This window comes from Galeopterus variegatus, unplaced genomic scaffold (assembly GCF_000696425.1).
Source record: "Galeopterus variegatus unplaced genomic scaffold, G_variegatus-3.0.2 Scaffold97, whole genome shotgun sequence".
In the NCBI taxonomy this organism is placed as follows: Eukaryota; Metazoa; Chordata; class Mammalia; order Dermoptera; family Cynocephalidae; genus Galeopterus; species Galeopterus variegatus.
In genome coordinates this window covers 743,359-763,901 of record NW_007726208.1, presented here as the reverse complement: position 1 = coordinate 763,901, position 20,543 = coordinate 743,359, and positions in this window count along the sequence as shown.

Sequence of the window (20,543 nt, the reverse complement as noted above, 5' to 3'; positions counted from 1 at the left end):
AAAAAAAATGGGAAAAAAAAAAACCCCAAAAAAAAAAAACCCCAAAAAAAAAAGCCCCAAAGGCATTAAAAAAAATGGGAAAAAAAAAAAAAAAAAAAAAAAAAAAAAAAAAAGAATGCCCTAGTCTTGTCCTTTAATGTATAGAGAGCATTTCCATGGAAACATTCCATTATTAGGTGAAATTCAACATGCCTTAAAACAAACTCTCTATTTTCTCTCTCAAAGCAACCCTCCTGATTAACATCCCCATTTCAGATTTATTCTCATAGCTTCCTAAGCTCAAAACCCCTGAGTCATTTATTACTGCTGCCTCTTCCATACACTCAGATCCAATCAGTAATCAAGTCTTGTTGTTTCTGCCTTCAAAATAATTTTCATATCTTTCCCTTTCAGTTACCATGGATACCATCAAATCTCCCTTTTTGCTTCATGCCTGGACAACTGCAGTAACTTCCTGAATCTCTTGGCTCCAATCTATCTACCTTGCCTACAACTGCTGCTGGAATAATTTCTTTTATCACGTCACACTCCTGCTCAGAAACCTTCAGTGGTTCCTCATTGTTTTTATTTAAAGTCCAAATTCTTTAAAGTAACTTGCATGGTCTTCCATAATCTGACCATATTTAAAGGATCCCTGCTAATTTATGTGATGTTTTTGTGCTTGAGAAGGCCACCCCCACCCCGCACCCCTGGGGGCACAGGAAGCCCGGTGATTTAAGGTTTAGCAAGTGAACCAAGCTTTTGTGGGAATTATGAAGGGTGGTCACATCCTCAGGGTAGATCCTCCTTTGCTGCAGGGTGCACATGGCCCTTTGAGAGCAGGGCACAGGCTTTATACAGCCCTCAGCTACTCAGGGGACCGTGCAGGACACAACCATGACAGTCCTAGGCTGTGTCCTGCAATCTACCTGTTCAACCTGATTTCTCTTTGCACCTAAATTCAGTCCTGCTCTCAGACAATTTTGCTTTCTCTGAACATGCTATACTTAATTTTACCACTGTCCCCTTGACTCATGTTTTTTGCATTTCCTGAAATCTAATTTTGCTCCCTCATAGCTGGATAATTCCTGTTTGCCCTTCAAAATTCACCTCAAATGTTACTCATCTGGGAAGCCTTTTCTGACTCCACAGTCCTAACAAAATCGACCTACTTAGTTCCCATAGAAGTATGCATACTCAGTTATAATACAGAGGGGTCAGATTTGATAACCTACAATGCATATGGGCCAAAGTATACACTTTTCAATTTTTTGGTTACTGATTTAACCTTGCTCTGGAATTTCTGGCAATGTTGGAAAACCATAAAATTTCCAATTTCAGGGTAACTCTGTCTCTTTTAGATAAAAAATCAATCACTTCAAATGTTCTAACTCCCTTCTCAAAGGGCGTGGATGTAGTCTGGGAGCAGGGGAAGGTTTGCATGAACTAATGGAAGCAGTCAAGAGATGAATGACACACATCATCCTCCTTTGCTTGCTTTTGGTGCTCTAGTTAAGCTTGTCTTACCTGGTCTTTGGATACCAGCCTCTATTCACATTAAAGCTGCTACTGAGCATCTGGCTGTTGTAACTCAGGTTATGATCTTTCAGGATGGGTGATGCATGATGATGGGTCATGAAGAGCTCAGCCATTGTCTCCAGTTGATCAGGCCCTTGGTGCTTCAGATTCCCAGCAACTCCATTCCTGTGGCTTTGCCTGTGTTTGCCTTCAGGAAGTTCACCAGCCAGCACTTTACAGTCCACATTCCACTAGGCATCCAGGAACCTCTGGATTCCTTCCACATCATGTAAGTGCCAACGGGGAGTAAGGTGCTCCTGACCACCCGTCTTTGCTGACACTTTCTGCACCCTTTGTTGCTCTGCTGCTCCAAGGCCAGCTTGGACAGCTTACACAAGTGGGTTCTTTGCTTGGGGTCTCCTGAAGCTAAAATCAAGGTGTCAGGCTGGCCCTTACATGGAGGATCTGGGAAAGAATGCATTTCCAAGTTCTTTCAGGTTATTGGCATAATTAAGTTCCTTATAGTTCTTTATGTTTATGGGACTTAGTTTCCTGATTTCTGGCTGAGCCCATCCTCTGGAGGCCACCTGAATTCCTCATCATGTGGACCTCTCCATCTTCAAAGCCATAGTGTTGAATCCTTTTTGTCCTTCAAATCTCTCTGACTTGCTCTTTTAGCTTTAAAACATTTAAAATTTTTAATTGTGGCTTAACATAATATAAAACTTACCATCTTAATCATTTTTAAATGTACACTTTAGAAGTGTTAAATATATTCACATTGTTGTGCAACCAATCTGCAGAACTTTCTCACGTTTCAAAACTGGACCTCTATACCTTTTAAACAACAATTCCCCATTTCCTCCTTCCCCAGCCCTGGCAACCACCATTTACTTTCTGTTCCTAAGAGTTTGACTAGTCTAGATACCTCGAATAAGTGGAATCATACACTATTTGTGTTTTTATTTCACTTAGCATAATGTCCTCCAGGTTCATCCATGTTGTAGCATGTGTCGGAATTTCCTGGGGAAGGGAATATTTAAGATGGAAAAGATGAAAAAACAATGGACAGAGCAGGCCACAGGAAAGAAACCAGCCCATGTGTTGAGACTGGAGAGGTTCTACTTGAAATCCTAGCATCTAAGAGCCATTTATTTGATCTTCAGTTTATTTTGTTCTTTCAAGCTACAAGGTAAAAAGCAAATATACCTGGAGATTACTTATCTTTTAAATATCCAAGGTTGATTAGTTGGCTGTTGGCTGAACTCTAGACCTTATAGGAAAGAGAAAGGAAAACTTTCCTGAAAAAGGAAAATAAAGAGTGTCAGGAGGGATGAAGAGGCGAAGATTGGTGAAAGAATCCATAGATCAGATTGGTGGTCAGAAGCCATGCTTCTTAAGAATCCTACAGAAGTCATCTAGATTGTCTTGGAATGCAAGTTGTAACCTTACTTAAGATTTGCAAGTTCATTCAGTTTGGCCTCGGTGGGTATTAGTTCTGTTTGCATTTCAAGAAGACACTGATGACAAAGGAAGAGAGCTGAGAAAGACCCCAGTTAGAGAGAAACCAGATGAAAACTAGATACTTTCAGGGAGAATTAATTCTAAGAGTAGATCAGTTATACATGGGGAATGGAAATGACTATGTTTGAAAGCTGGGGTAGCACTTTACAAGGAGTGCAGCCCTCAGGGGTCTTATGGGGTACTGTATATATCTCTAGCTGTGATACCCTCCTCTGACCTCTTGTGTACTCAGCTGCCTACCTGACATCTCTATTTGGATGGCTAAAAGGAATCTCAAGGTTAACATGTCCAACACTTCACTGTATTTCTCTCCCCCAAATGTATGCCTCACCTAGTCTTCCCAGTTCAGAAAATGTCACCAGTATCAATCCGGTTGTTTAGGCAAAATTCTGGAAGTCGTTCTCATTTGTCCCATGCAGTTTATCAGCAAATTCTGGCAATTCTGTCTTGAAAGACATTCACTTACTCCCATTTTCACTAAACTACCCAGTCTAAGCATTGTTATTTCTTCCCCAAACTACTGCAGTAATCACCCCTAACTGTTCTTTCTGGTCCATTTTTGACAGCCTATATTCAACTTTCCAAACAGCAGCCTCAAAATCCTTCAATGTTTTTTCACTGCACTTGGGATGAAATCCAAATTCTCTGCCATAGGCTCTGGGCCTTGATAACCTCTCTGACCTCATCTACTCTTTTCCTCTTCCCTTACCACTTTCCAGCTGTACCTGCCTCCTTCATATTCCTCAAATCCCCCAGTTTTGTTCTCACCTTAAGGCTCTACCTGGCACTATCTTCCTCCAAATCATGTCACTGCTGTCTCCTTATTGCCATTCTGATCGCAGCTCAAATGTTTACTCCTTAGGAAGGCTGTCCCTGACCCCCCAATCTATAGACATCTTTCACCCCAGTCTCTCTGCTATGCCGTCCTCTTTTATGCTCCTTCATAGACCTTTTCACTGTCTGGAATGATCATTTTTATTTATATGTTTATCATCTTACTCCTTCCATTAGAGTACAAACTCCAAAGGACAAAGCTCTCATCTTTTTTAACTGCTGTATTTCCAAAATGTAGAACAGTATCTGGTACAAAGTAGATGCTCAATAAACATGTGTTGACTGAATAGGTGAATCCTTTCCAAACATGTTGGTTGAAAATTGCTGGTGGATTAAGCAGATGGCAAGCAGGGAGCCCTATTCTCAAAATGGATGTTTGCTCTTATGAAAAGATGAAACAAGAACATGTTATTCAATGAATTAACAATAACAGTTCTGGATTCTTCCGGTTATAGGGCAAGTGTGTTTGAAGGTAAAAACAATGTGATGTTGATCTCTCTTCCTGGCTTTGCAAAGAACCAGGAAGATGAGATCAGTGATTTCAAAATGAGTCACTGGAAACAAGTGGTTTTCAAAGAACACACCTTGAAGTTGAAACCAGGTGACAATGAGGGAGGAAGAAAAACATGATGATATTTTAGATCTTGTAAACTTTTCAGCAGTTCAGAGTAGGTTTGTCAGTTAAACTATGTGCACTAACCCATGATGATGGCCCCCTCAAGGAATGAGTGACCGTGGGTATTTGTGGATGGCTGTTTTCCTGATAGCTAATGGTTAACTTTTAATTGCTGTAACTGATTTTTTTAAAATGGAAAACGTTCTAAATTTTTTCCCTCATTTAAGGGAGGCAGTGGAAAAAACATGGAGTTTACAGCAGAATGGACCTGGGTTGTGTCCAAGTTCTGCAACTAAAAAATTCTGTGATGTTGACATTTAACTATACCGAGTTGCAGGTTCTTGAACTTAAGATGGAACTAATGATAGCTTATAGGCGTATAGTATGGATGAAAAGAAACAGTGATTGTAAAAATGTCATTATACAAAATAAGAACTTCAGAAGTAATAAATATTATGAATACTTCTAGAAAAACATACTCTTGAAAGGTATTGAACAGCATATACCCTTTTCTAATGCCTCATTGTCAACATTATGAACAGATAATTCCCATGATGTCTTGTTAAGATAGCTATAGATGCATATGGTGTGAAAAATGAGCTCAAATATGTGTCAATACCACCAGCAGCATTAAAATTGTGCTTTCCTGAAAAAGTCTCTTTTGTCAGATTGTTTTTACACATTTGCCTTCCTCTCATGAAAGCCAAGTGAAATACGGCTAAATTCATGACCTTTCAGGGCAGCCTAATGTGGCACTTTCCTGCAAAATGAATTAATCAATTAAAGGTTTCTCTTCCACCAGTGGATTTCTGATCCTCCAAAAAGCCTCTCTTCTTCATGTCAATGTGCTCTTTGATTGGATGTAAGGCAGTGTTTTCTAAGTTTCTTCTGGGAAAAACTGGACCCAAGACATGTTCCAGTGAAAAAGGGTTCTGTGTTGAAAAATGCTTGGGAATTAGGTTCACAGTGCACAGTGACATCTTTGAGACTGAAATATCATAGAACAAGAAAAAAAAAAAAACAACAACTCAATTTTGGTTAAACTGATGTTTCTTAAACAATTAGACTATAATTTTTCTTTTATCATAACACCTATTGACAGGACATTTGCTTACCATAGAACACATTTGAAATAACATTGCTGTAAGAAAATGCTACATTTCTTAAGAAAATCAAACCAAGAACTTCAGAATTGTCCCTGGAAGAAGCTCCTGTAGAGAAGGAAGAGACATTATTCTGACCTTGAAGTTTTGTCACCTCTTAGGGTAGCAGTTCCCTGGGGAACATTTTGAAAACGTGGGGGCACTTTTATTTCCTAGTGTGATCATACTTGAGCATTTACATAGGAAAAAGCATTATTATCAACTTATTTCCTTTTATTTTTCTTTTATAATATTTTTGGAGATTATATTGATATCTTTATTTATAGGTGCAGATAGGGTATATTACTGCTCAATTTTATTTTAGGATAGCAAAGAGAGGATTACAAAATATTTGTGCTGGAAAGGTGTAGGGGTGGGAAGTACTCATTTAGGGGTTTCTTATTTATTTCTACTGTCACCTCCACACAGGTGTGCAAGTGTCAGGAGGTCCTTGTTCTTTTAATTTTGTCCCAAACAAAACCAAAATAAAACAAAAACAAAAACAAAACTTTGCTAACTGCTGAAGGAGAAAAACAGGAAAATAAGTATGGAGAGGTGGAAGAACCCAAACTAGGCAGAATCTAAATAGTGTGGTCTACTAGATATAATTGCTGCAGAGTTTTACAGAATCTTCCCATTCCACCTGTGCCCCAAAGATAGAGAGATGATTGAGCTGGATCTTTAACTTTCTAGTTCCTGGCTTATCTTCATGAGTTGATTATCAGTTTTTAAATGTGTCACCCAAAAATCTCTTTGCTGGAAATCTACATCCTCCAAAGCCCAAGCCAGGAAAGAGATGCAGAGACTTTCTTTTCCTTTTATTTTTGTTAGGATTGGGTTCAGTGTCTTGTGGTAGAAAACCCAAGTATGATGTTTTAAACTAGAACATTTCATTATCTTATGTAAAAACTGGAGGTCAGCACCCAGGGGTGGTATAAATTCGTCAGGAACCCAGGCTTCCTCCAGGTTTCTTCTCTGCCATCCCTTAGGGGCATTGTGTGTGGTCCAAGATGTTTGCTGAATCTGCAGTTATTGCCCACATCAGCCAACAGAAAGGAGAAAAGAAAGGAGAAAACCATGCCCTCTCCCTTTTAGGACACTTCAAAGCTGAGCACAACACTTGCATTTACATGCTGTTGGTCAGGACTTGGTCATATGGTTGTACCTAACCACAAAGGTGAGTGGGAATTGTAACCTTCCAGGAACTCAGAAGCTCAGCCGAAATCGGTGGGTTCTGTAATAGTTGGAAAAAAAGGTAAAGTGTCTGCCACCCCCATGTTCCAAAAGAGCCCCCAGATTTGTTGTGGATTTCATATTTCCGGACTTGTCTGTTACTCATACAAGTGACTTTGAAAATGACTTCATACACTTCAGGTGTGATCAGTCACTTTCACAGGTCTAATAGTCCTGCAATAACTTATTTTAATACGATAACAGCATTTAATGATAGAAAATTTTTATGTACTTTAGTGGGGTACAAGATGTTTTCTCATATGAATACAATTTATTTTTTTCTCTAATATCTACATTATTGACAGGGAAAACATCTTCAAAATATTCTTCTTCCACTTGCAGGTTTTCTTATGAGATGATTTAATAGTTCTTTTCCCCAACTATATTTAGCCTTCTGATGCTGTACCTTGGTTTGAAACATCAAAATTAGCCTTTAGAAAAATGTACATGATTCAGTCAGCTTCAATTATTCATAAAACATTATGATTTTTCATTGAGCTTTGGACCAGAAATAGGATAACTCTGATGTTGTATGGCTGAAAATATAGAGAAAGTAGTGTCAGTTTTTCGAATTGTGGAAAATGCATCTTTAATATATGTCTGCATGCTTAGATTAATTGTTGTTGCCTCTTCTGAGCATCAGTATCACACAGGGTACATAAATAATATTGTCCTGATCTACCTGCGTTTTTCAGTGTTTCCCTGGCTTTTTAATGTAAACTTACATCCTCAAGTTCTCCAGACTTTAAGGCTACACTTACTCTGAATAATCCTAACAGTAATAACAATAATGATGATGTAAGCATCCTTTCCATATGCACAGAAAATGCAATATCTTTTTATAACCCCTCCCCACATACTCCTGAGAAGCCCCAAGGAATGCTTATATGTCCCACAAATCTATCTTTGTTGTGGCTTCTCTTCTCAGCTGGTCATTTTGTTCCAGATGACTTCCCTGGGTTTGGGCATCTCTTGGTGTCTCATAACCAACTTCTCATAGCGTCTGTAGCTTTCTATAAACTGATTAGTCCCAATGTGGACACAGGCTCCTCCCTTAATTCCCCAAAGCATCAGTGCGGATGGGCTTCAGTGATTAACAAAGGTGACCAATGACTTGGGAAATACAAAGGTAAGAGACAGAGGTAAAGCTTAAGCGTGTTTGCTATATACTGCTACTCCTGGAGCCCCTTGCCTGCCAGAGGGGAAAGTGCCTCTTGCCTAACTTTCCCAACAGACCTTTGGGGTTACTTTTTTCCCATGATAGCACCTTTGCCATACTCCCCTCCCCTAGCTGCTGTGCAGACAACCAAACAAGCAAACACACACAAGGTCCAGTTCTAATTAGAGCAACTGGGTATATGGAATCCATTTTCTCCTTTAAGATTATCAAATATATTTTATTTCAAATGTTTTATATTCTATTTAAAAATATATATGTATTTTGCACTTTGCATAAATCTAAAAAAATAAATAAAAAAATAAAAAAAACAATTTAAATCAAGGAGTGGCTTCACTAACATGTGAAACTTTTGTTTACAATATGGTGCTAGCAAAGTTACTGTTAAGGCTTAGTTTTGCCTTGATGCAGTGAACAGGAAACACCCCCACAGACTGCTAAATTATGTACAAGGTACCATGCCTTTGACGAAGTCCATGAATGTTTCAAGGAGTATGGGTTATAGGACAGGGGACTGTTGACTTCTCTTTTCACACCACATGTGGGTAAAAATCTACTCTGTCCTGCTGGTACCCTCCTTGGGCTCCCTTCGCCTTAGTCACACTTCTTAGATATCTTGTCCTGGTAAGTGTCTTACACAGCACCAAAGTATCTGCTGCTCACTGTGTTGGAACCATACCTCAACTCCGTCTTTACCTCTGTCTCCACGTGTATTCGCATTTCTCACTCTTCCTTTTTTTCCTACTTTCTGTCTTTCTAAATTCTATTTCCTGTCATTTCACTCATGTTTCTTGGATAATGAGATGTACAGGTAATGCCATCCAATGAATGTTTTTCTTCCATTTCACAGCCATCGGATGAATTTAGGTTCTCAGTATTTGTGACTCCATTGATGTTAGGAATTCTCAGAAATTACTTCTCTACTGCTGAGACATTTTTCCTTTTTTTTGTTCAAGCTTTTCAGTCATTTTTGAACCTGGAGCTGTTCCAGAAGTCTAATGGCTCCAGGGGCTCCAGTTAGGACAGCCCGGGCTTTTCTGTACATCAGTCATTATAATGGTGCTTAGTATTCAACATGTGCTGTGCACCAGAATGTACAGATGTGAATTAGAGGCTGTATTTTCCAGGAAGACCCAACTCAATCTGGGAAAGAGAATGTCTTTTGAGTTTTTTAATGCTCCAGAAAAATGCAGTTTTATTATATCCATTATAGATTTTGGGGCATCCTGAGTGGTTAAAAATGATTTACGGTTTAAAATTAGTTGTAAAAAAAAAAAGTAAAGTTGTATGAGACATTCTGGGCATAATAGGAGAAAAGTAGAAGGATTGGGAGAAAGGATGGTATTAGATGGGAATTCTTTGATTGCAGGTAACAAAAATCCAACAAATATTGACTTAAGAAAATGGGATCCATTGGTTCATGCAACTAGAAAGAATGGGGAGGGGCTGGACTCAGGGTCCGCTGGGTACTGGGATTCTCTCTCTGCCCATCTCTTCCCTCTGCTGCTCTTTGCCTGATGGAGCGCTCCTCTCCTACAGCAGGTAGATTTTCTCCATGCAACATGGCCAATGTAGCTCAGACAATTTATTCATTGTTCCAGAGCCTTGGCCAGATTAGTGACCATTGAGGAATGAGTGGATTTTTCCTCCCATGCTTCAATGCGTATTAATCACATTGAAAGATTCTGACTGGCTCAACTAAGGTTGTAGCCTATCACATGGCTATATCCAGGCTGTACCTGGCTTGATCCTGGCCACTCTCCCAGCCCTGTAGCAGATGGTGGTGGTGGTGGTGGCAGTGGTATGTGTGTGTGCATGTGTGTGCGTGTCATGTGTGTGCTGTGTGTAGGTGGCACTGTAATTAGTGGTTTCCTCAGAGTCATGTTCATTTTTGAGAGCTGTAGAAGTAGTTACCTGAAAAATAGAAAAGATATGTTAGGCAGATAAAACAACTGACATTCACTATGGGGATGAAGAAAATAATTAAATTTTTTCAACATTGGAAAGAAAGTAATGAAAAGTGGAATAATGATACAAGAAATATAGGAGAAAAAAAAGACAAATTTGTGGGGAGAATGTAAAATAAAAATGATAATCACAATGATAAAATATTTGAAGATTATCCTGAGTATGAGGGTACTTCAAAAAGTTCATAGAAAGATTTGTAATATCTTTTAATTCTATTTTTCCATGAACTTTTTGAAGTACCTTCATATTTGAAGTTTTTAGGCAGTGTAGAATATAGTTAATAGTAGCATGTACTATTAAAAGTATGGTAAACAAAAGTGGAAATGATTTGAGGACTAGAGTAATGTGTATTGATAAAAAACTAAATTGTCTCAGGTACCTGCTTTAAATTTCATCTACTTTTTGGCTTGGAATAGCACTGAGTGGATTTCCTGGCAGTCTCAGCCTTCAGAGTAGATCTGCAATGAGTGGAAGGGGACTCTGCAGGAAAGAAGGAAGGAGGAGAGGCAGGAGTTTGGTCTGGGAACGTATGTCTTCAAAGCCATAAAGAGCTGGAAAGAGCGATGGTAACTTCAGCTGGAATTACTATCTGTCATCCAACGTAGCAAACCTCAGGCAGCCTGAGCACCAGAGGAAATTTCCAGAGAGGACACAAAACAGCCTCATCTGGACTGAGGCTTGTGCCAATGTCAAGAATTACACAAACAGCACAATACAGGGAAGTGTGGCCTATGTTTGGCATTCTAGGGTCCAAAAGTTCATGGATTATTCTTTCCTTAGGAAATAAACAGTGAAACCAAATGAGATAAAAGGAAAGTTACTCGGTGAGAACAAAGCATTTTTTAGGGTTCTTCGTGAAGTAAGTCCATGTATATAACCTTTGGAGAAGCTAAGACTATTACAAATATCTACTCCATCCGTCCCTCTTAACTGACATGAGTAGAAGATGCTGATCAGGCTCTTGTCCTACCTTCATAATATAGTAAAACAACCTGTTTTTAGGCTGACGAGTTAGTGTACTAAAATGGAAGAGAGTGCACTTCAGATCCTAGCCTTACCACTTGGATATGACATAGTCATTTACCTGCCTGAGCCTCAGTTTTCCCATTTGGAAAATGGGGAAATCTGGGACTAGGAATCTAGATCTTTTGTTTTTAATCTAGTGCCCTTTCCCCCGAATAACAATATTTTACCCTCAACAGGGCAGCTGTGAAAACCATATGAAGAATACAGGAAAGCACTGTATAAAGGGTAGAGAGAAGGGGGGCTGACATTCAGTGAGCATGTAGCATATGGGATGAATAAGACATGGTCCTGCCCTTGAGGGGTGTGCTAGACAGACTGGGCCCCCAAAATGTGCATGTTTTGATCACCAAACCTGTAAATATGTTATCTTACACAGCAAAATGGACTTTGCAGATGTAGTTAAATTGGACTCTCGAGATGGGAAGATTATCCTGGATTATCTGGGTGGGCTCAAACTAATTGTAAGAGTCCTTATAAGGGAAAGAGGGAGCAGGAGCGTCAGAGTCAGAGAGAATGCAATGTAGCAGTGGAGGCAGAGGTCAGAGTGATGTCAGGAAGGGACCATAAGGCAAGGAATCTGAAAATGGCAGGGAAATGGATTCTCCTCTAGAGCCTCCAGAAGGAACACAGCCTTGCCAACACCTTGATTTTAGCCATTAGACCCATTTTAGACTTCTGCCCCCCAGAATGGCAAGATAATACGTTTTTGTTGTTTTAAGCCACTAAGTTTGTAATAATTTGTAACAGCAGCAACGGAGAGCTCATATAAGTGTCTTACAGTGTGTAGGATGAAAAAAATCAGTATTGTAGATGGGTGTGCACCGTGTGCTGTGGGAGAGCAGGACCGCGCCCCTCACCCAGTCTGGGTGTGTGGTAGGGTTGCTCAAAGAACGCTTTCTGACGTACATAAGCTTGCTCATCAAGACACCTTTTCTCTTGCCTGTGTCTTCAGTGTTTCCCTCTCTATTGTCTTTTCCTACCAACCTATGATCCCAAATTTATATCCTCCCACTCTAAAATCCCTCTTTTTCTGCCTTGGCTCCTTCTTTAGCTACCTCTGTACTGTTCCTTTTCCTCTAAAGATCAAGTTCCTTGATAGAGTTTTCTATTGAGCTGTTCCCACCTTCACTTCTGTTTCGTTCCTCCATGTGCTGCATTCTAGCTCCTGCCACCATTATTCCTGCAGAGCTGTCCTCCCTGAGGCCACTGGTGTCCCTAACTATCACAGCATTGCAGTCTGTGTCTTTCTGGACCTCATGGCCTCACTGACTCTGCTGAGCAGCTCCCCCAATCTGCAATTCTCTTTGCATCTGTTTCCAGTGACACTTCTCCCTCTCCCCTGTTTCCTCTTCCATCAGAGAGAGAGAGAGAGAGAGAGGAGAGAGAGAGAGAGAGAGAGTGCACATGTGTCGCAAATGGGCTGGGGTTGCTGGAAAGTAGAGTAGAGGAAAGGGGCAGTGGGGAAGGAGGCTGGGGAGGCAGAAGGCCCTGCCTACTGCAATAAGGTGCTTGGGCTTTATTAGGTAAGCAGTGGGGAGCCATGGAAGGGTTTTGAGAAAGGTATAGATATGGACAGTCTTTAGTGTTAGAAACTAAAACTCTGACACCATGTGGAGGATGGATTTGAAGGGAGCATTATCTGAGTCGGGGAAGCCTGTTAGAAGCATTCCTCAGCTGTAAAAGGGGCATAATAAATGTTGCTGCCTCTCAGGGCTGTGTGATTTGAGTAAAAATGCCTTCAAAGACTGTACAGGTTGTATAAATATGGGCTCTTTTGTTTTACCAAAATGTGCTTTGTTACTTCTCAGGAAATATCATATATTTCTTTTATAGAATTGTAGAATATTTGAGCCCGCAGGTATTTGAGCTGGAAGGAATCTTTAGAGATCTTAGATGATGCAATCACCTTATTTATATATCAGAACTTGGAGGCTAAAAGAATTGAAAGCAATCTGCCAACAGCATAGGCCAGGGGGCCAGAACTTAGAACTCCTGATGTCTAGTCTAAGACCTTTCTCAGCACACCAAGGCTTTTCAGGCTGTTTTGCTCTTCCTGTGAGATGATGGTGGGGTGGAGGGAGATTCCATTTTAAAAGAATTTTGAGAAAATGGGAAAATCTCAGAAAATGCAAACGGTTGCATCTTCCACTTCACTGTGCATATTAACATCTTAAAGTTTCTGAGAAATTCTGTACGAAGAAACTTGTTTAATTTTATTAACTCATTATTTACCAAACTTATTTAACCATAGAAACCCACTTCTTGTTTCACATAAGGCCTATCAGCAGTTGCATGTATCACTCGTTAGAGAACTCCTTCCTTCCCTCCCTTCATCATTTCTTTCATTTTCTCCCTTTATTTCTCTTTCCTTCTTTTTAATTATTTGTCCACAAAATTCCCAGCAGGGGTTGGCGCAGCTTACATAATTCATTTTTCAAAGAACCAAAGTAAGGGAGATAAACAATGATCTACAATGTCTACTAATCTTATTTTATTAATGTGAACTCCAGCTCTTAGTTTGTTTAAAAAATCACTATTTATGATTTTCTCTTCTCTCAATGCACAGTGCAGTGTGCTCTATATTCGATCAGTTAGCTGGAGAAACATGTACTCCAGTCAGATATTGGTATGCTTTAACTCAATCTAAGAAACAGGGTGTGTTTTTGTGGGTGGAATATTTCCTAATTGTACATGTGTGCAAGTTACAATAAATGTAATAAGGCTTACCTTAATGCCATCGCTTAATCATACCATTTTTGCAATACTTTTGTATGTTTGTTTTTTTTCATGGTCCTTGTGCCAATCTTCCAAAACCAGCAGAATAGTCACTTTACATTCATTTTACAAATGGGAGTCTGGAGCTCGGGAGGATTAAACAACTTGCGCTAATGACCAAGTTGTGGCAGCTCTGAGAGAAGATGAGTCTCCTCACTACTAATTTGGATGAATTGATTTGAACACCTAGAGAATGGTTCATAAAAGAGTTTTCAAATTCAACTTCCTAATGAATTAGCTAACCCCATTGTAGAGGCTAGAAAATACAGAATCCGCAGGGTAAACTGGCAGATGGAGACCCAAGGAAGAGTTGATATTGTAGCTTGAGTCCAAAGGCAGTCTGGAGGCAGAATTCCCTCTTCCTCGGGGGAACTCTGTTTCTTTATTCTTAAGGCCATCAACTGATTAGATGAGGCCCACCACATTACGAAGTGTAATCTGTCTTACTCAAAGTTTATTGATTTAAATCCTTAACGAACTTAAATCTCACCTAAAAATATCATAAAAACAACATTTAGACTGGTGTTTGACCAAATATCACTGTGTACCTAGCCAAGTTTACACGTTAAATTAACCATCACAGCTAGTAACTGATATTCATGAATGACACAACACTCTCAAACTAGACTGAGCGATATATGTATCTTCTGAGGGTAGGAGTCCTCTATGCTGTTGCCCAGTGAGGAACCAGAAGAGGTGAAGAAATAATGCAGACTGTGAATCGGATAGAGTGAGGCTTACTGATGGAGTTTGGGTGTGTTGTCTCCTCCAAAACTCATACGGAAATTTGATCTCCAACGAGGCAGTGTCGGAAACAGATTGGGTCATGCAGGTGGATCCCTCATGAATGGATTAATGCTCTTCCTGGGGGAGGAGAGATTAATGAGTGAGTTCTCGCTCTATTAGTTCCCGCGAGAGGTTGTTGCTTAAAAAGACCCTGGCACCTTCTCTCTCTCTCTCTCTCTCTCTCTCTTGCTTCCTCTTGCCATGTGATCTGCTTGTACCTGCAGGCTGCCTGCCACTTTCTGCCATAAGTAGAAACAGTCTGAGGCCCATGGCAGATGCAGCTGTCCCAGAATCATAAGCCAAATAAACCTCTTTCCTTTATAAATTACCCAGTCTCAGGTAATTCTGTTATAGCAACACAAAACGGACTAAAACACTTATCATTCTGAAAGCTTGGGTCAGAGTGGTCTAGAATGAAATATCTTATTTTAAGGAGATCAAAACTTTCCCAGTAGGATGGAAATTGACTGCCCAGCCTCAAAGACCATCAGAGCTGGGGTGGGTCCAATGGGATCTAGTTCCATCACTTCAACAGACAGATGTGGGGTGAAGGGATTGAGGCCCAAACTCAGGGCCTTCTCCTAAGAAAAGACTGACAGAAGTCAGGTCCTCTGAGTCCTTATCCAAAGCCACCAGTTTTAAAATGTTGTTTATAAAATAGCAAATTCCGTGGGGCTCTTAAATGACATTCTGGAGCTGGGCACGTAACTGACAATGTATTCCAGTCAGGCAGATCTCCATGGAAGGAGAGCCATTAGAGGATTTTAGCTAATTGAATATGTGAATTATAACAATGTCTTCAGATGGAAAAGTAGTGAGGGGCAGGGGGTTTGGATAAGCTGTATTTTGGGTGCAGGCTGAAATAAGATTTTCCCTAAATGTCTATTTACTTTACCAGAATAATGATTCACATGGCAATTTAAAATGCCCCTAAATATTAACTAAACTGAGATGTTAATAGTTGGGGAATTAGGAAAGGATAACAAAAAACCCATATATATAATCTTTAGAGCTGAGAAAATCCTTTTAAAACTCACTATAAGCAAGTGTTTTTGAGTTTATCTCTAAGTCTGCTGAATTCTTCAACTCTATTTCATACCACTTGGCAAACTGGTCTTTTTTCTTTTATTTTCATATGTTTATTGACTATTTCTATTTATTTCTTGTGAATTTCCTATTCATGGCTTTTTAAAAAAATTGACAAGCTAAAATTGTATTATGTATGATGAACAACATGATCTTCTGATATATGCGTACAGTGTGAAATAGTAAAATCAAGCTATTTTTCATATGCATTACATCATCATATACTTATCATTCTTTTGTGGTGAGAACACTTAAAATCTACTCTCAGCAATTTTTTAGTAAGTATATAATATAATGTTGGTAACTATAGTCATAATATACAACCTCTTTAACATTCTCCTGTCTAGCCGAAATTTTGTGTCCTTTGACCATTATATCCCCAATCCACGCATCCCCCAGCCTCTGGTAATCACCATTTTCTCTGTTTCTGTGAGAGTGACTTTTTGGGATCTCACATATAAGTGAGATCATGTAGTGTTTTTGTCTCTCTGTGCGTGGCTTATTTTATTTAACATAATGTTCTTCAGGTTTATCTGTGTTGTCACAAATGACAGGATTTTCTTCTTTTTAAAGGCTGAATACTATTTGCTGTGATGTGGATGTTTGTTGCCTCCAAAGCTCATGTGGAAACTTGATCCGCAGTGTGGTAGTGTTGAAAGGTAGGGCCTTTGGGAGGTGATTGAATCATGAAGGCTATACCCTCTTGAATAGATTAATCCATTCATGGATTAATGAATTAATGGGTTAATGGATGAGTGGGTTGTCACAGGAGGGGCACTGGTGGCTTTACAAGGAGGGCAAGTAAGCACATTAACACACTCTTGCTCAGCTCTTTCACCATGTGATTCTCTGTGCTGCCTCAGGACTCTGCAGAGAGTTCCCAACAAGAAGAGGCCCTCACCAGATGCACCCCCTGGACCTTGGACTTTTCAGCCTTTAACACCATAAGAAATAAATACTGTTTCTTTTTAAATTACCCAGTTTCAGGTATTCTGTTATGAACAACGAAAAACAGACTAATAGAGTATTCCATTCATCCATTGATGGATACTGAGATTGATTCCATATCTTGGCTATTGTGAATAATGCTGCAATGAACATGGGAGTGCAGACAGCACTTCAATACATTGATTTTATGTCCTTTGAATATATATCCAGAAGTGGGATTGCTGGATCATATGGTAGTTCTATTTTTAATTTTTTGAGGAGTCTTCATACTGTTTTCCATAATGGCTGTGCTAATTTACATTCCCACCAACAGTGTGCAAGGGTTGGTTCCTTTTCTCCACATCCTTTTCAACACTTGTTATCTTTTGTCTTTTTTATAATAGCCATTATAACATGTGCGAGGTGATATCTCTTTGTGGTTTTAATGTGCATTTCTTTGATGAGTAGTGATGTTGAGCATTTCTTCATATGCCTATTGGCCATTTGTATGATTTCTTTTGAGAAATGTCTATTCGGGTCCTTTTGCCCATTTTTTTTTTTCGGGGGGGGGAACTGACCGCTTTGCCTTTTTTGGGGGGGGAGGGTGAGGTGGAGGGAGATGGCTGGCATGTATTGGGAACTGAACCCTTGACCGTGGTGTTGCAAGGCTGCACTCTACCCAACTGAACTAACTGGCCAGCCCCGCTTTGCCTGTTTTTTAATTGGGTTAATTTTTTTTTCTTACTATTGAGCCGTAGGATACATTCTCTATATATTTTGAATTTAACCCCTTGCTGTGGATTGGATGTCCCTCCAAAGCTTGTTGAGACTTAATCTCCACTGTGACAGTGTTAAGAGGGTGAGAAATCCTATTACAGTAATCGAAAGGTAGGGCCTTTAGGAGGTGATTGGATTGTGAGGACCATGCCTAGTGAATGGATTGATCCATTCACTGAGTAATGAGCTGATGGTTTAATGGTGGTCATGGGCATGGTTCTGATGGTTTTAAAAGGAGAGCCAGTGAGGTGGTTAGTCTCTCTCTAGCTGTGCCATCCATCATGTGAGACACTGCATTGCTATGTAGATTTGCCACCAGCAAGGCCCTCACCAGAAGTGTACCATGGACTTACCAGCCTGAGGACTTACCAGCCTCAGAAACTGTAAGCAATAAATATTGTTTCTTTACAAAATTACCCAGTTTCAGGTATTTCTGTTATAAGCAATAGAAATGGACTAATAAACCCCTTATCAGATGAATGGATTGCAAATATATTCTTCCATTCAGTGGTTATCTCTGCACCCTATTGATTGTTTTCTTTGCTGTGCAAAAGCTTTTTAGTTTGGTACAATCCCATTTGTCTATTTTTACTTTTGCTGCCTGTGCTTTTGGGGTCATATCCAAAAACTCTTTGCCCAGATCAAGGTCATGTGGTATTCCCTCTATATTTTCATCCAGTATTTTTCAAGTTTCAGGTCTCACATTTAAGTCTTTAATCCATTTTGAGTTGATTTTTGTATATGGTATGAGATGAGGGTTTAATTTCATTCTTCTGTATGTGAATATCCAGTTTTCCGAGAACCATATATTGAAGAGATGGTCCTTTCTGCAATGTGTGTTCTCGGCACCTTTGTTGAAAATCCTTAACTTCTTCAACCCTCTAAACTCTCTCCCATCTCAGGGCCTCTGTGCATGCTTCCTTTATTGCCCAGAATCCACTCCTTCTGGCTTCTTCTCATTCTCCATGGCTTAGGTTAAATGCCATCTTCATCCTATCTAAATTAGATTTTAACTTGTTATTTTCTTCCACATTATCCATTTTGTTTCCTTCATGGATCTTAAAACAATTTGCAATTATATGTTTGTTTGTTGTCTGTCTGTTCCCATTAGATAGTAAGCTCCCTGAGGACAGGGATTCCATTAGGTGGGGAAAAGATGGCACACTATCAAAGGATACTTTGAGCAGGGCTTAATGTTGGGGACAGTTACACTGGTAGGTGCAGGATATGGAAATACCATAAGGGATAGTTCAGTGCCCCAGAGCTAGTAAGGGTGGGGCCATTGCCACTCTAGGCCTGAAGGGGTGGGAGAAGGGAGCAGTCACTGGACCTGGAGAGAGGAACCTCCTGAATGGAGAAGTCCCCTTTGACTGAGGGACACAGCCAGTCAGGCTGACTCCACGGGAAGGGAGCCAGGGTCACAGGTACGCCTATGTCATTCTCCTTTCTCCCACCCAATTTCTGCTGGGAACCTGAGGACAAGGATGCCCACTGATGTCATCTGGCAGAGAGGAGGGTGAGAAAGGTAGAGAGTGGACATGGAAGATGTCTAGCACAGGCACCATGCCTGCCTAATTCACCTTTATCCCCAGTGCTGAGCACAGAGCACTCTTTGTTTATTATTCATTTATTTGCATATATTCATATTTATATGTGTAAATAAATGATAAATAAAACAACTTTACTTCCTAGTGTATATTTTATTACACGTTCCTTCTCCAGTTCTTATTTTTAAGGGGTTGCTGTGGATATTTGTCTAATTCAGATTAGTCTGAGCACTTTTAAGTAGGTGGGTCTTCCAGGCATCTCCTCGCTTAAGGAAAGAGAAATTGATGGGATAGAAGGCAGTGACTATACACTGCGGAGGCAGCCAGAGTCTGCCAAGGCTAGACGAATTCTCATCCTGTAGAAAATAATACCTGGATTTTAACTATTGTGGTATTGTACTAGGGAAGAAACCCACCTGACTGGATACTGAGTCAGGATGAATAAGCTTTGCAGGGGAAGGAGGAAAGGGACCACACAGTCTCTTTCCTCCATCCCAGTCATGAAGAGATGGTACAAACTGGAGTAGCCACCTGGGACCCAGATATGACCCCAGGTGTTTGGGATAGCAGAACTGCTTGCTTCTGGACTATCCCATGACAGAAATAAAGTTTTATCTTATTTAGATCATCATCATTTTGTCTTTGTGTAAGAGCAGCTCGGCCTACATCCTAACTAGAACAGAGAGATTCCAGAGGATTAAGACACAATCAGGCTCCCAGCACTGAAATTTTTGGATGAGTCTGAGGGATTCAACATACAAGAGTGAGAGAAATAAAAGCTTTGTTGCTGGGAGTTTTAGTACGAAGCTAGATGGATGCAAAGTACTATTATCCTGTGGTCTAAAATGGACATGCAGGAAGCATTGCATAGTGAAGGTGACATGGATACTCTGTATGACAGCATTGGCACCCAGACATCACAGGTGCCATTGGGGATATAACCTTAGTGACCTGGCATCAGCAGCCAGGTGGGAACGTAGAAGAAGGTAACAGATGGTAGGATATCTGGAGATAGTTTATTTTGAGTGGGAGGACATGGTTTGAATGTTCATTGAGCAGATTCTGACTCAAAAAAATTATTACGTAGTACTGCTTCCAATTTTCTGACCCCCTTGTACACCAGAGTGGTGGTCCTGGGAAATACCTGTCACTTTGCCTACTTATAATAGAAGAGTCTTAGGCCAAACTCAAAATTACCATGCTTTGGTTAGAGAAGGCTGAAACTCAGATGTCAATAAGAGAGGAGGAAGCCTCATTGCCCAGAGAGGCTTCACTGATTGGTGGGGAGGGACAGAGTATGTGTCACTAGGAACTCAATGTGCTCATTACCTCTGAATTGACCAGCTCTCAGGGGCTTAATCAAGATAGCAGAACTCACAGGAGATGAATATGAAAATCAGAATTTGAATTATTCATTTCTAAAGTGGCTATTTCTTTTCAGTGTCTGAATTTTATAAGATTATGATCCATGCCCCCTGTTTTTGCTATTAAAGTACCTAGGAAGCTGAGTTACTGTATGTGATATTATATATATCTTGGTTTTTGTCTATGGTTTCTGGCTTATAACTCCCATAATCCTTGTTATTTCTTTCCTTTTTTTTTTTTTTTTTTTTTTTGTTTTTTTCGTT